A 14,715-nucleotide genomic window follows, 5' to 3' on the forward strand; every position below is an offset into this window, starting at 1 on the left:
TCCATGCCACTCTCTGGACAGCTACATGTAAAAGAATAGTAGTTGCTTTTTGAGGATGTCTGCTGGTGAAAAAATGAAAGATCTAGTAGGACCTAGATGGAGAAGTTGTTTGAAGTGGTTAAATTCTTTATTATATGAGGCCAAGCCATGATATAAAAATGTACAAAAAGGGATTGGAAACATGGCAGTGGTGTAGATCCTTTGAGAATTCAGGCCTGTTCATTTAGACCTCTCCAGATTGGCGCCAGAGGGGCCAGAAAATTAGGGCAGAAGAGTCTCTGCTATCTCAACTTTTTTGCCTGGAGTCCAAGTAGAATGCTTTGGCAGAACCCTAGAGACCAGTAGTTTGTCCAATCTAAATATATTGAAAGTTACCCTTAAGAATGAACAGTAGCTTACTGATTCTTGATACAGTCCGCAGAAAGTTTAATTTGTTTATTTTATAAGGTGGTCAAACATCCATCCACAGTTTCCAGAGTTAATATCATAACAGCAACACAATAGGACTCATGTATACAAAACTATTTGGAAAAGAGAAAAGGAAACAGAATATTGCTTTATGCATGTTACCAATGGACTCCTGGGAGGACATTTATTGGAGGTAAACAGGGATGTTCAGAATTTTGTGTAACTTAGTTTGGGAGCTGTTTGTACTGAGAGAACCTTGCAAGGACTACGAACTGTGGACTCTGACTTTATTTTTCAGAAAAGGAACAGTCTTGCATGTTAAGAGGACAACAGAATTAACACTAATCTGCCCACTTTTTGGGTCACATCTGTGCTGCAGATTTGGCTGTAAGTGGAGTGGTTGCATTTCCTAGTCCTAGATCTGAGAAAACATGTTCATGAGTTATTATGATTATAAATACAGCCTATGAAAATGCATACATGTGTGTTCAAACACAAGCATAGATGCCCTCACATGTACCACCTCATAAATGGTGCTACAATTGTAACATAAACTATAATACATCTTGTTGGTTGCTATTTGTGTATATGTTTTTTCCTCCAACAAGTGACTGAAATTTAGAAGTTGTTTGTAAGCTAGTTATAGCTAGAACCATAAACTCAGAAACTTTCAGGACAGAGTGTATTTAATTTAATTTATTTATTTATTTTCTCTTTAACAGATTTTTTTTTGTCCAGATTTTCTTTTATTTATTTCTTTATACAGCAGGTTCTTATTAGTTATGCATTTTATACACATTAGTGTATATATGTTGATCCCAATCTCCCAATTCATCACCCCACCCCCCGCCACTTTCCCCCTTGGTATCCATATGTTTGTTCTCTACATCTGTGTCTCCATGTCTGCCCTGCAAACCGGTTCATCTGTACAATTTTTCTAGGTTCCACATATATGTGTTACTATAAGATATTTGTTTTAACTCTTCTGACTTACTTTACTCTGTATGACAGTCTCTAGATCCATCCACGTCCTCTACAAATGACCCAATTTCGTTAATTTTTATGGCTGAGTAATACTCCATTGTATATATGTACTACATCTTCTTTATCAATTCGTTCTGTCAGTGGGCATTTAGGTTGCTTCCATGACCTGGCTATTGTGAATAGTGTAGCAGTGAACACTGGTGGGCGCATGTGTCTTTTGAATGATGGTTTTCTCTGGGTATATGCCCAGTACTGGGATTGCTGGGTCATATGGTAATTCTATTTTTAGATTTTTAAGGAACCTCAATACTGTTCTCTGTAGTGGCTGTATCAAATTACATTCCAACCAACAGTGCAAGAGGGTTCCCTTTTCTCCACACCCTCTCCAGCATTTGTTGTTTGTAGATTTTCTGATGATGCCCATTCTAACTGGTGTGAGGTGATACCTCATTGTAGTTTTGATTTGCATTTCTCTAATAATTAGTAATGTTGAGCAGCTTTTCATATGCTTCTTGGCCATCTGTATGTCTTCTTTGGAGAAATGTCTATTTAGGTCTTCTGCCCATTTTTGGATCGGGTTGTTTCTTTTCTTTAATATTGAGCTGTGTGAGCTGTTTATATATTTTGGAGATTACTCCTTTGTCCATTGATTCATTTGCAAATACTTTCTCCCATTTTGAGGGTTGTCGTTTCATCTAGTTTATGGTTTCTTTTGCTGTGCAAAAGCTTCGAAGTTTCATTAGGTCCCAATTGTTTATTTTTGTTTTTATTTCCATTACTCTAGGAGGTGGGTCAAAAAAGATCTTGCTGTGATTTATGTCAAAGAGTGTTCTTCCTATGTTTTCCTCTAAGAGTTTTATAGCGTCCAGTCTTACATTTAGGTCTCTAATCCATTTTGAGTTTATTTTTGTGTATGGTGTTAGGGAGTGTTCTAATTTCATTCTTTTACATGTAGCTGTCCAGTTTTCCCAGCACCACTTATTGAAGAGACTGTCTTTACTCCATTGTATATCCTTGCCTCCTTTGTCATAGATTAGTTGACCATAGGTGCGTGGGTTTATCTCTGGGCTTTCTGTCTTGTTCCATTGATCTATATTTCTGTTTTTGTGCCAGTACCATGCTGACTTGATTACTATAGCTCTGTAGTATGGTCTGAAGTCAGGGAGTCGGATTACTCCAGTTCTGTTTTTTTCCTTCAAGACTGCTTTGTCTATCCGGGGTCCTTTGTGTCTCCATACAAATTTTAAGACTTTTTCTTCTAGTTCTGTAAAAAATGCCATTGGTAATTTGATAGGGATTGCATTGAATCTGTAGATTGCTTTGGGTAGTAGAGTCATTTTCACAATATTGATTCTTCCAATCCAAGAACATGGTATATCTCTCCACCTGTTTGTATCATCTTTAATTTCTCTCATCAGTGTCTTATAGTCTTCTGCAAACAGGTCTTTTGTCTCCTTAGGTAGGTTTATTCCTAGGTATTTTATTGTTTTTGTTGCAATGATAAATGGGAGTGTTTCCTTAATTTCCCTTTCAGATTTTTCATCATTAGTGTATAGGAATGCAAGAGATTTCTGTGCCTTAATTTTGTATCCTGCAACTTTACCAAATTCATTGATTAGCTCTAGTAGTTTTCTGGTGGCATCTTTAGGATTCTCTATGTATAGTATCATGTCATCTGCAAGCAGTGACAGTTTTACTACTTCTTTTCCAATTTGGATTCCTTTTATTTCTTTTTCTTCTCTGGTTGCTATTGAATAACGAGGACTTCTAAAACTCTGTTGAATAATAGGGGCGAGAGTGGACATCCTTACCTTGTTTCTGATCTTAGAGGAAGTGCTTTCAGTTTTTCACCATTGAGAATGATCTTTGCTGTGGGTTTGTCGTATATGGCCTTTATTATGTTGAGGTAGGTTCCCTCTATGCCTACTTTCTGGAGAGTTTTTATCATAAATGGGTGTTGAATTTTGTCAATAGCTTTTTCTGCATCTATTGAGATGATCATGTGGTTTATATTCTTCAATTTGTTAATATGGGGTGTCACATTGATTGATTTGTGTTTCTTGAAGAACCCTTGCATCCCTGGGATAAATCCCACTTGATCATGGTGTTTGATCCTTTTAATGTGTTGTTGGATTCTGTTTGCAAGTATTTTGTTGAGGATTTTTGCATCTATATTCATCAGTGATATTGGTCTGTAATCTTCTTTTTGTGTAGTATCTTTGTCTGGTTTTGGTATCAGGGTGATGGTGGCCTCATAGTATGAGTTTGGGAGTGTTTCTTCCTCTGCAATTTTTTGGAAGAGTTTGTGAAGGATGGGTGTTAGCTCTTCTCTAAATGTTTGATAGAATTTGCCTGTGAAGCCATCTGGTCCTGGACTTTTGTTTGTTGGAAGATTTTTCATCAGAGTTTCAATTTCATTACTTGTGATTGGTCTGTTCATATTTTCTATTTCTTCCTGGTTCAGTCTTGAAAGGTTATACGTCTCTAAGAATTTGTCCATTTCTTCCAGATTGTCCATTTTATTGGCATGGAGTTGCTTGTAGTAGTCTCTTAGGATGCTTTGTATTTCTGCAGTGTCTGTTGTGACTTCTTTTTCATTTCTAATTTTATTGATTTGAGTCCTCTTCCTCTTCTTCGTGATGAGTCTGGCTAATGGTTTATCAATTTTGTTTATTTTCTCAAAGAACCAGGTTTTAGTTTTATTGATCTTTGCTATTGTTCTCTTTGTTTCTATTTCATTTATTTCTTCTCTGATCTTTATGATTTCTTTCCTTCTGCTAACTTTGGGTTTTGTTCTTCTTTCTCTAGTTCCTTTAGGTGTAAGGTTAGATTGTTTATTTGAGATTTTTCTTGTTTCTTGAGGTAGGCGTCTATTGCTGTAAACTTCCCTCTTAGCGCTGCTTTTGCTGCATCCCACAGGTTTTGGATTGTCGTGTATTTATTGTCATTTGCTCTAGATATTTTTTTATTTCCTCTTTGATTTCTTCAGTGATCTCTTGGTTGTTTAGTAAAGTACTGTTTAGCCTCATGTTTTTGTGTTTTGTATGTTTTTTTCCCTGTAATTGATTTCTAATCCCATAGCGTTGTGGTCAGAATAGGTGCTTGATATTATTTCAATTTTCTTAAATTTACTGAGGCTTGATTTGTGACCCAAGGTGTGATCTGTCCTGGAGAATGTTCCATGTGCACTTGAGAAGAAAGTGTAATCTGCTGTTTTTGGATGGAATGTCCTATAAATATCAATTAAATCTATCTGGTCTATTGTGTCTTTTAAAACTTGTGTTTCCTTGTTAATTTTCTGCTTGGATGATCTGTCCATTGGTGTAAGTGAGGTGTTAATGTCCCCCACTATTATTGTGTTACTGTCGATTTCCTCTTTTATAGCTGTTAGCAGTTGCCTTAAGTATTGAGGTGCTCCTATGTTGGGTGCATATGTATTTACAATTGTTATATCTTCTTCCTGGGTTGATCCCTTGATCATTATGTATTATCCTTCCTTGTCTCTTATGACAATTTTTGTTTTAAAGTCTCTTTTGTCTGATATGAGTATTGCTACTGAAGCTTTCTTTTGATTTCCATTTTCATGGAATATCTTCTTCTATCCCCTCACTTTCAGTCTGTATGTGTCCCTAGGTCTGAAGTGGGTTTCTTATAGACAATATATATATGGGTCTTGTTTTTGTATCCATTTAGCCAGTCTATGTCTTTTGGTTGGAGCTCATAATCCATTTACATTGAAGGTAATAATTGATACGTGTATTCCTATTACCATATTCTTAATTGTTGTGGGTTTGTTTTTGTAGGTCTTTTTCTTCTCTTGTGTTTCCTGCCTAGAAAAGTTCTTTTAGCATTTGTTGCAAAGCTGGTCTGATGGTGCTGACTTCTCTTAGCTTTTACTTTTCTGTAAAGCTTTTGATTTCTCGATCGAATCTGAATGAGATCCTTGCTGGGTAGAGTAATCTTGGTTGTAGTTTCTTCCCTTTCATCACTTTAAGTATATCATGCCACTCCCTTCTGGCTTGTAGAGTTTCTGCTGAGAAATCAGCTGTTAACCTTATGGGAGTTCCCTTGTATGGTATTTGTCATTTTTCCCTTGCTGCTTTCAATAATTTTTCTTTGTGTTTAATTGCCAATTTGATTACTATGTGTCTCAGCGTGTTTCTCCTTAGGTTCATCCTGCCTGGGACTCTGTGTGCTTCCTGGACTTGGGTGGCTATTTCCTTTCCCATGTTAGGGAAGTTTTCGACTCTAATCTCTTCAGATATTTTCTCGGGTCCTTTCTCTCTCTCTTCTCCTTCTGGGAACCCTATAATGTGAATGTTGTTGCGTTTAATGTTGTTCCAGAGGTCTCTTAGGCTGTCTTCATTTCTTTTCATTCTTTTTTCTTTATTCTGTTCCACAGCAGTGAATTCCACCATTCTGTCTTCCAGGTCACTTATCCGTTCTTCTGCCTCAGTTATTCTGCTGTTGATTCCTTCTAGTGTATTTTTCATTTCAGTTATTGTATTCAACTCTGTTTGTTTGTTCTTTAATTCTTCTAGATATTTGTTAAACATTTCTTGCATCTTCTTGATCTTTGCCTCCATTGTTTTTCCAAGGTCCTGGATCATCTTCACTATCATTATTCTGAATTCTTTTTCTGCAAGGTTGCCTATCTCCCTTTCATTAAGCTGTTCTTCTGACGTTTTATCTTGTTCCTTCATCTGGTACATAGCCCTCTGTCTTTTCATCTTGTCTATCTTTCTGTGAATGTGGTTTTTGTTCCACAGGCTTCAGGATTGTAGTTCTTCTTGCTTCTGCTGTCTGCCCTCTGGTGGATGAGGCTATCTAAGAGGCTTGTGCAAGTTTCCTGATGGGAGGGACTGGTTGTGGGTAGAGCTGGCTGTTGCTCTGGTGAGCAGAGCTCAGTAAAACTTTAATCTGCTTCTCTGCTGATGGGTGGGACTGGGTTCCCTCCCTGTTGGGTGTTTGGCCTGAGGCAACCCAACACTGGAGGCTACGTGTGCTCTTTGTTGGGGCTAATCGTGGACTGTGGGAGGGCTCATGCCAAGGAGTACTCCCAGAACTTCTGCTGCCGGTGACTTGTCCTCACAGTGAGCCACAGCCATCCCCCACCTCTGCAGGAGACCCTCCAACACTAGCAGGTAGGTCTGGTTCAGTCTCCTTTGGGGTCACTGGTCCTTCCCCTCGATCCCGATGCCCGCACAGTACTTTGTGTGTGCCCTCCAAGAGTGGATTCTCTGTTTCCCCCAGTCCTCTCGAAGTCTTGTAATCAAATCCCGCTAGCCTTCAAAGTCTGATTCTCAAGGAATTCCTCCTCCCGTTGCCAGACCCCCTGGTTGGGAAGCCTGACATGGAGCTCAGAACCTTCAGTCCAGTGGGTGGACTTCTGTGGTATAAGTGTTCTCTAGTTTGTGAGTCACCTACCCAGCAGTTATTGGATTTGATTTTATTGTGATTGCGCTCCTCCTACCGTCTCATTTGTCTTCTCCTTTGTCTTTAGATGTGGGGTATCTTTTTTGGTGAGTTCCAGTGTCTTCCCTTCTATGATTGTTCAGCAGTTAGCTGTGATTCTGGTGTTCTCACAAGAGGAATCGAGAGCACATCCTTCTAGTCAGCCATCTTGAACCAGTCCCCAATAGAGTGTGTTTTAATTTGATTACCCTAACTTTTGGTGTATGTGCTTTTGTTTGCTATATTTCACTCCTGTGTGCAAAGAAATCAGTTTGTGCAGGATTGTGTCAGGTTGTGTGGGACATGTGCAGCTGATAGACTTCTTCAGACATGATTTATAGGGCAGTAGTGGCCTCTTTAGTGTATGATGTAAGATCTGAGCCTTCAATTGAGATGTCTCAATGATGGTTCTCAGTGTGTTCTGTCTTGGAGGCTTGCAGTTGTGCTCATCACATCAGAGTGTATTGCAGTTTTGGATCTTCAAGATGGAGCATAGCTCATGCCCAAATAGGAATTATTCTTGCAATTTTATTTTAATACATTTTAAGTCCAGAAATCCAGTTCCCCTTTTATCTGTTTCTAAGAGACTAAATAACATGGCCATGACTGTCTTGAAAATTTTGCATAGTGATTTAAAGCATGTTCTCTGGAGTTAGCTTGATTTTGTCAGCTGGTACTACTACTTATAAGGTCTCTATTTCCTTATTAGTGATATGTGGTTATTAATGACATCCAGATTATAAGGTTGTTTTGAGGATCCTGTAAAGTGCCTCTCACAGTGCTTGGTATCTGGTAAGTGCTCAGTAAACGTAAGCTATCCTTATTAAAACAATTATTATTATAGTTCTACTAGAAGCAAGGTTTAAGTAATATCTGTCATCTATTTACTGAGAAAGTTCTGTTGATGTACTGGTAAATGTCTAGCTTCATGGAAGATCAGGTAAATGTAAATTTCAGTGTTATGTGCATCACAGACACAGGGAAAGAAGCCAAGTACGGCCATAAATTTCACTAGGGCTTTATGTTTTTTTAAAGCATAATGGTATGAGAAAGTTAAGTCAAATAAAAAGCATTATGAAATCAGCACTATTTTAATATCACATTAGCAATTACATGGGATTATCCTAGAGTGATTTCCAAATGACTTATTCTATAACCCAAACCAGTGCATTTTGTACACACATACACAAGCATACACTTGCGCGTGAGCATGTAGCATCCAGTCATTGATTTAGGAACAAAGACTCCCCGAGGGAGTTTCAAAAACTCTGCTATGTCCCAGCATGCTATTCTATATTTTATGTCCATTTCTGAGTCAGCAGAAACATGTGTAAAATCATATAAAGTCTGATAACTCCCCTGCTATCCTATGAAGCCAGAACCCACATATGGGGGTGGTGTGAATTACTTATCCTCTCCTAGGTCTGGAACATGTCATTACCACAAAATTCATTCCCTATGCAATCATCAGGGTCGATGGTAATATAAGAACAGTTGGGGCATGAAACCACAGTAGATTGTCAGGATTGTCTAGCATATGGTGGATCAGAAACAGAGGTATTGCCTTCTGATCTCTGGGGAAGTAATATTGTACTGTAGGCTGGGCAACAGGCCACTAACGTCGGGGCTGAAAATTCTAATCATTCTTTTGTCACTAACCTGTGGTGTCATCTGCAGCTGGTTACTTGGTTTCTTTATATGTAGATGAGCATACACTGAGAGTCCTATCAATATGGTTGCAAATAGTCTTCAGACTAAGCATTAAAGCAAAATTAGGAAGTCTCATTCCACGGTCCTTGGGTTGTAAGGGACAGATCAACAAACCATTCTAGTAAGGAGCAAAGGCTCTTCAGTCCCACTTTGCCTACTAAAATGTTGTGAGAGGATGATGATATAAACCAGCTGTTCAACTCTCTTTATTCTGTGGAGTGGCATTCCTGCAGATTTATCTACTTGGTATGGATTCTGTGGTCCCTTTCAGTGGCTCTCAGTTTCCTCAGGGTATTGCAGAATAATGGGAAGGAATCAGCATAATACAGTGGGAAAGAACTTGGGCTTTGGAGACAGATGGTCAAGCGTTTGAATCCCAGTTCTGCCGTTTACCATTGCCTGACCTTGAGCAAGTCACCTAACCTTTTTCAACTGTCTGCTTATCTATAAAATGGTAAAAATAATTGAACCTTCCTCATGGTGTGGTTATGTGGGTACAGAAAATCCTTGATATATTGCTTGGTTCATAGTTAACTGTTAATAAATGTAAGGTCATGATATTGTTATGCATTTAAATGGATGAGGTAGTTACCATTTTAGACTATGGAACTATAGCTCAGACTTCATAGGTATTAATCCCAAGGAGATTCTGAGGATTATCTGCCAGGAGGATTTCATGAGCCTGGGAAAACAGAGTGAGATCTTGAGGATGGTGTATGATCAGTTAGTGTCAGCAATATGAGGTGTTGCAGGAAATCTCCAATCCTGAAACAGTTTAATAATATTTTATTCCCAAAGGTTGCTGCAAAATATAAATGAGATAGGGTATACAAAGTACCAAGCACAGTGCTTTGTATGCAGCAGGCAGTTAAAGACATTTTCCTTCTTCCCTTATTTCTTGGTAATAGTTGCCTTGGACCTGCAGCTTGGGTTTGTCTCAGGGTAGCTGGGGCCACTGTAGTAGCTGGCTCTATCTCAGGGGTTCACTGCAGGTGCTTGGGCCCAAAATGGACTCCACCTGGAGGACTCCTAGGATATTGGATTGGTTACAAGACTGCTTCAGAGAGAGGGATCCTTTGAGAGGAAGGCAGTATGATATATGAGAAAGAGCCTAAGGAAAACTAATCTGAACTGTTGTGTTCTAATCTTATTTCCACCGCGTACTGGCTTTGTGACCTGAGTGTTTTACCAATAATCTAAATGTTGTTTTTTCATCATTAAAATGGAGGGAATACTCTAGGCCATAGAGTCTATGGTGATACTATAAAAACCAAATGTGAAAATGAGACTTAATGAGAATGCTTTGAAGATGAATACATACAAATAAATGGAAGATGGGAAGTAAGTATGTTGTAATCAGCTGGAGTCCCTCAAGCAGTACAAAGCTAGATCTTGATCAGGTTGTTGGAAGTGGTTGTGGATAACGTCTAGCTCAAGGTTGTTCCTCCTGAAACCTCTACCTGCACTTCTCATATGGGTCTAAGCTCATGAAAGTAGCTCAGCTCAAATGCCATCTCCTCCATTAAGTCTCCTTTGATTCCCTGCCCCCACCGCCTCAATGCTGAAAATAATAGCTAAGATTTCTAAACATCTATACTCCCTTATCTGTGTTAGCACTGTCCAATAGAAATATAATATGAGCTACATAAGTAATTTTCCATTTTCTGGTAGCCACATTAAAATGTTGAAGAGAAACAGGTCTGAGTAATTTAAATATTTTATTTAATTAAATATTTTATTTAATTGTAATACCTTAAATATTTTATTGATGCAAATATTATAATTTCAACATGTAATCAATATAAACTATTTAATGAGCTACTTTACATTGCTTTTTTCATATTATGTCTTCATAGTCTGATGTGTACTTTACACTTACCGCACATCTCAACTTACACAAGCCAAACTTCAAGTGCTCAATGGCCACGTGTGGTCAGTAGCTACCATATAGTCAGCACAAGTGTCTGCCTTTCATGTGACATTGAGGTGTGTCCTGTGTTTGAAGTATTTATGTAAATGCTACAGATGTGTTATTAAACTATAGACTTCTTAAGGACATGATCCCTGTATGATTTGTCTTTGTTTCCTTCACAATGCACAGCACTTCACTTTGCATGCAATAGGTACTCACTCAGTGGATTGAATGAATTAATATATTAACAAAGGAAGGTACAAACAAATGAATAAAAGAAATGGAAACCCTGAAGAGCCAGTTCTTAAAAAATCTGTGAAATATCATTTTAATTGACATAGTCATATGATCTCTTAGTACTACTCAATGCAACCAATATTTACCCAGTACCTATTGTAAGTAAGACAGACATGTACTAAGTGCTGCAGGGTCTACCATGTTGAATAAAGATACAGTTCTTGCTCTAAGTGACCTTAGTTGCAGAGGCCCCTAAGTTGGGGATAAATTGCAATGTTCTACGCACCAGCTTCGAAAAAGGAAACATAACTCATCATGCTGTTCAGTAATCTAGGGTCTTGGACATGTAAGGAGTTGAACGTATTTGCCTAGAAATTTGCCATTTTAACTATGCCAAAGAACTTTTATAAAAGATGTGTTTTTTTCTCATATCCTGTTATTTTAGAGGCAAATAAAATGAGGGAATATTTTAAATTCACATTACCGACTTGCAGTAAGTTATCCCTGAGGAACTTAAGAACTTGATATTATTTTGTGCTTCAGGGGAAAAAATTGACACTGAGTGCTATAAATATATCAAGAGCTAATCCAGTTCAATGGTGTGGGCATGTAAATTACCTGGGAGAGTTTCAAAATCCATGTTCTGGGGCTTTTCTGGTGGCGCAGTGGTTGAGAGTCCGCCTGCCGATGCAGGGAACGCGGGTTCGTGCCCCGTTCCGGGAAGATCCCACATGCCGCAGAACGGCTAGGCCCGTGAGCCATGGCCGCTGAGCCTGCGCGTCTGGAGCCTGTGCTCCGCAATGGGAGAGGCCGCAACAGTGAGAGGCCCCCGTACCGCAAAAAAAAAAAGAAAAAAAGTGTAATGCAGACTCCATGTTCTGGCCCAGAATACTTGGTTATGTGTTTGGGCTTTTAGTCAGTAAAAAATGTTTACTTGTCTGATGCTTTTCCTGAATTGGGAGTTCTTTGAGGGTCAGGACGATCTGTCTATCTGCCTATCTATCTATCTACTTACCTACCTACCTATCTATCACCTATCCACCTCTCTATTCAATTGTGCACCTAGCACAATTCCTGGCACATACTTGGAATTCAATAAATGTCTGTTGAGTGAATAATGCAAAGTAAAATCCATGATGATATTCATTTGTGATTCATTACATGTATCCTCTGAGATTAGGAATCTGCATTTGCCAGATGAGGAGAAAATGTGAATGACCAGGGTTGGGTACTCTATATACTCTCTTATTCATGACTAACCATGTTCGCAGATTTGTGGCGTACTTTCCTATAATGTTTTTATTTCCTCACATCTTTTCCCCTTCATATGACTCACATTATTACAACCCTTACATATTAATCATTTCAAAACCACAGTACTCTGAATCATTGATGAATCCTGGGTTATAATGAAATACATCCACTAGGAAGTGAAAGCACTTCTAGGAAACATGTTGGTGCCACGTGGCTCTTTTGATAAGGTTCCAGGCTACCAACCTGAGTTCATCTAGAGGGAGTGTTGGAATCGATCTTCAGTATTCCTATAGGGACCTAAGAAGTACAAGAGTGGTTACGAATACTGGCAGAGTTTCTCATACTCGTGTTTGACTGTGAATGTATTGCCCTTTAAACTTATTGCAGTCACTTTATGCTTTTTATAATTAAAGCGTATAGTATATGAGTGAGAAATGAGTTTTTACACAGCAACTCCATAGTGGACATCAAACTGGCTTCCTTTTTCTGCTCCAGGTTCATTTGTGTGGCATTAGGGACTGAACTGTTGTTTGTTTATAGATGTAGAACTTGGTTGTCAAACTCTCTTAGGCCAGAATTCTTTAATCTTCCTATCTAACCATCTTAACATAGGTTATTTTTGTTTTCATAAACATACTAGTAAAAGAGTTGAAGCAGCTTGGGCTCTGTGAGAGAGAAATGTGCTAACTGAATAAATGAATGGATTATTGGAAGGCTCTAGAGTGAGTGTTTTACTGGTGTGAAATCAAAGGCTGTGTAATCTCCATTGATGTTTAAGTGTCACAATATTATCCTTACAGACTGGGGAGGTTACTCGTTGAGTCAACCTCAAATTTAAGGCACTCTACGTCTTTTATGTTACTACTCACCATTAATATCTCAGCACTTTCATTTTTCACAGTTAAGGAGAACTTACTTTTAATTTTTCTTTTAAAAACATGGAATACATAAGCCAATTCTTTGGAAACTTTTTCAGTTTCTTCTAGGATTATAAAGCTCTACAGGATCTCAACTTCCTTTTGACCAATTTGGTAACATAGCTTACGTTGCCAGATTATTGAAAATTGGGACTCATTGGTTATAATGAAAACCAACATTATCGTTCCTCATGCTCCCATCCAAACCCATTCTGTGGATCTAGTTTTTCCCTGCCCCTGGCCCCATATTTTTACCATTCCCTCTTAGGAATCTTTTCCCTTTCAGTTACAAGAAGAGTTTCATTTTGGAATGAATGTGTCATGCCTGTTGTAGTAATTAAAAGACAAACAAATGCTGGGCCTCAGTCCAAATCAAAGCTTGGTTTCTCCCTGACTTAGGCCTGCTTCAGTCAGCCTGCAGGACCAAGGGAGGGCTGATGGCTTTTCTAGCTCCCCTGCCTTGTTCTTCTCTTTCTCTACTCCTAATTCCCATGAGGTTTTGGCTCCTGCAAAGTGGAGGAAAGATGGGGCCAGGAGAGTTATACTTCAAGGACACAGCAGCAATCTGACACTGAGTTCTTCTGCTGAGGGAGTTGTTTAAATCAAACTCTTTGCCCTGGGGGTGCTCTGTGGGTTCTCCAGAGATGCCACTGCATCTGGTATACCTCTCTTGATTCAGGCAGAATCTTGCCTTCAGCTGGTCACATGACCTCTTAAATCTCTTTCTTTTCCTGGCAAATAATCTCTTAGGTGGTGTTTGTTGTGGGTTGAATTGTGTTCCCCTAAAAGATGTATTGAAGTCCCAGCCCCTGACACTTGTGAATGTGACCTTATTTGGAAATAAGATCTTTGTAAATGTAATTCACTTAAGATGATTTCATTAGAGTGGACCCTTATCCAATATGACTGGTGTCCTTATAGGAGGAGAAGACAGAGACACACAGAAGGAACACCATGTCATGACAGAGGCAGAAATTAGAGGGATGCAACTGCAATTAAGGAGTGCCAGGGACTGGCAGCCACCACCAGAAGCTAAGAAGAAGCAGAGAAGGATTCTATGTATAGACTCAGAGAGAGCATGGTCCTGCCGATACCTTGATTTCAGCCTTGCAGCCTCCAGAACTGGGAGAGAATAATCTGTATTTTAAGAACTCTATTTGTACTACTTTGTTATAGCAGCTCTAGGAAACTAACACGGACAGAATCCCTTTTGAGATGACTCCATCATGACTTTCCCAATGCAGATTTCCAGGAATTATGAATCTTTAATCTGCCATTGGTAAATTGGAAAGCGGCAACTTTCCAGCTTTGCTTTCCATGTGAGTTAGGTAGCACTCCATTGTGTGTCCTAGTTTGCAGGGGACACATGTTCCCCCATGGGGGGAGTAGGAACTGCCAGTGAGCCAACACCCTTTAATTTCCAACAACTTCAACCCTTTTTCAGCCTTTCTTGGGTAGTAGGCTGCAGATAGGAAACAGATTACAGGATCCGCACAGATCAGTTAACATCTCAGTTTGGAGACTGGGAGTATTTGCACCTGTTCTTTTAGTTTATGCCTCTTGGAGCCTCTGCCAAAACTGTAACAGAAATGTCCCACTTTAGATAAAAGCAAAAATAAACAAATGGGACCTAATTAAACTGAAAAGCTTTGGCACAGTAAAAGAAGCTATAAATAAAACAAAAAGACAACCTACAGAATGGAGGAAAATAACTGCACATGATGTGACTGACAAGGGATTAATTTCCAAAATATATAAACGGCTCATACAGCTCAATATCGAAAAAAAAAAACCACCTCAATCAAAAAGTGAGCCGAAGAACTAAATAGATACTTCTCC

The sequence above is a fragment of the Phocoena sinus genome, chromosome 3 (genome assembly GCF_008692025.1).
Source record: "Phocoena sinus isolate mPhoSin1 chromosome 3, mPhoSin1.pri, whole genome shotgun sequence".
NCBI classification, from domain to species: domain Eukaryota; kingdom Metazoa; phylum Chordata; class Mammalia; order Artiodactyla; family Phocoenidae; genus Phocoena; species Phocoena sinus.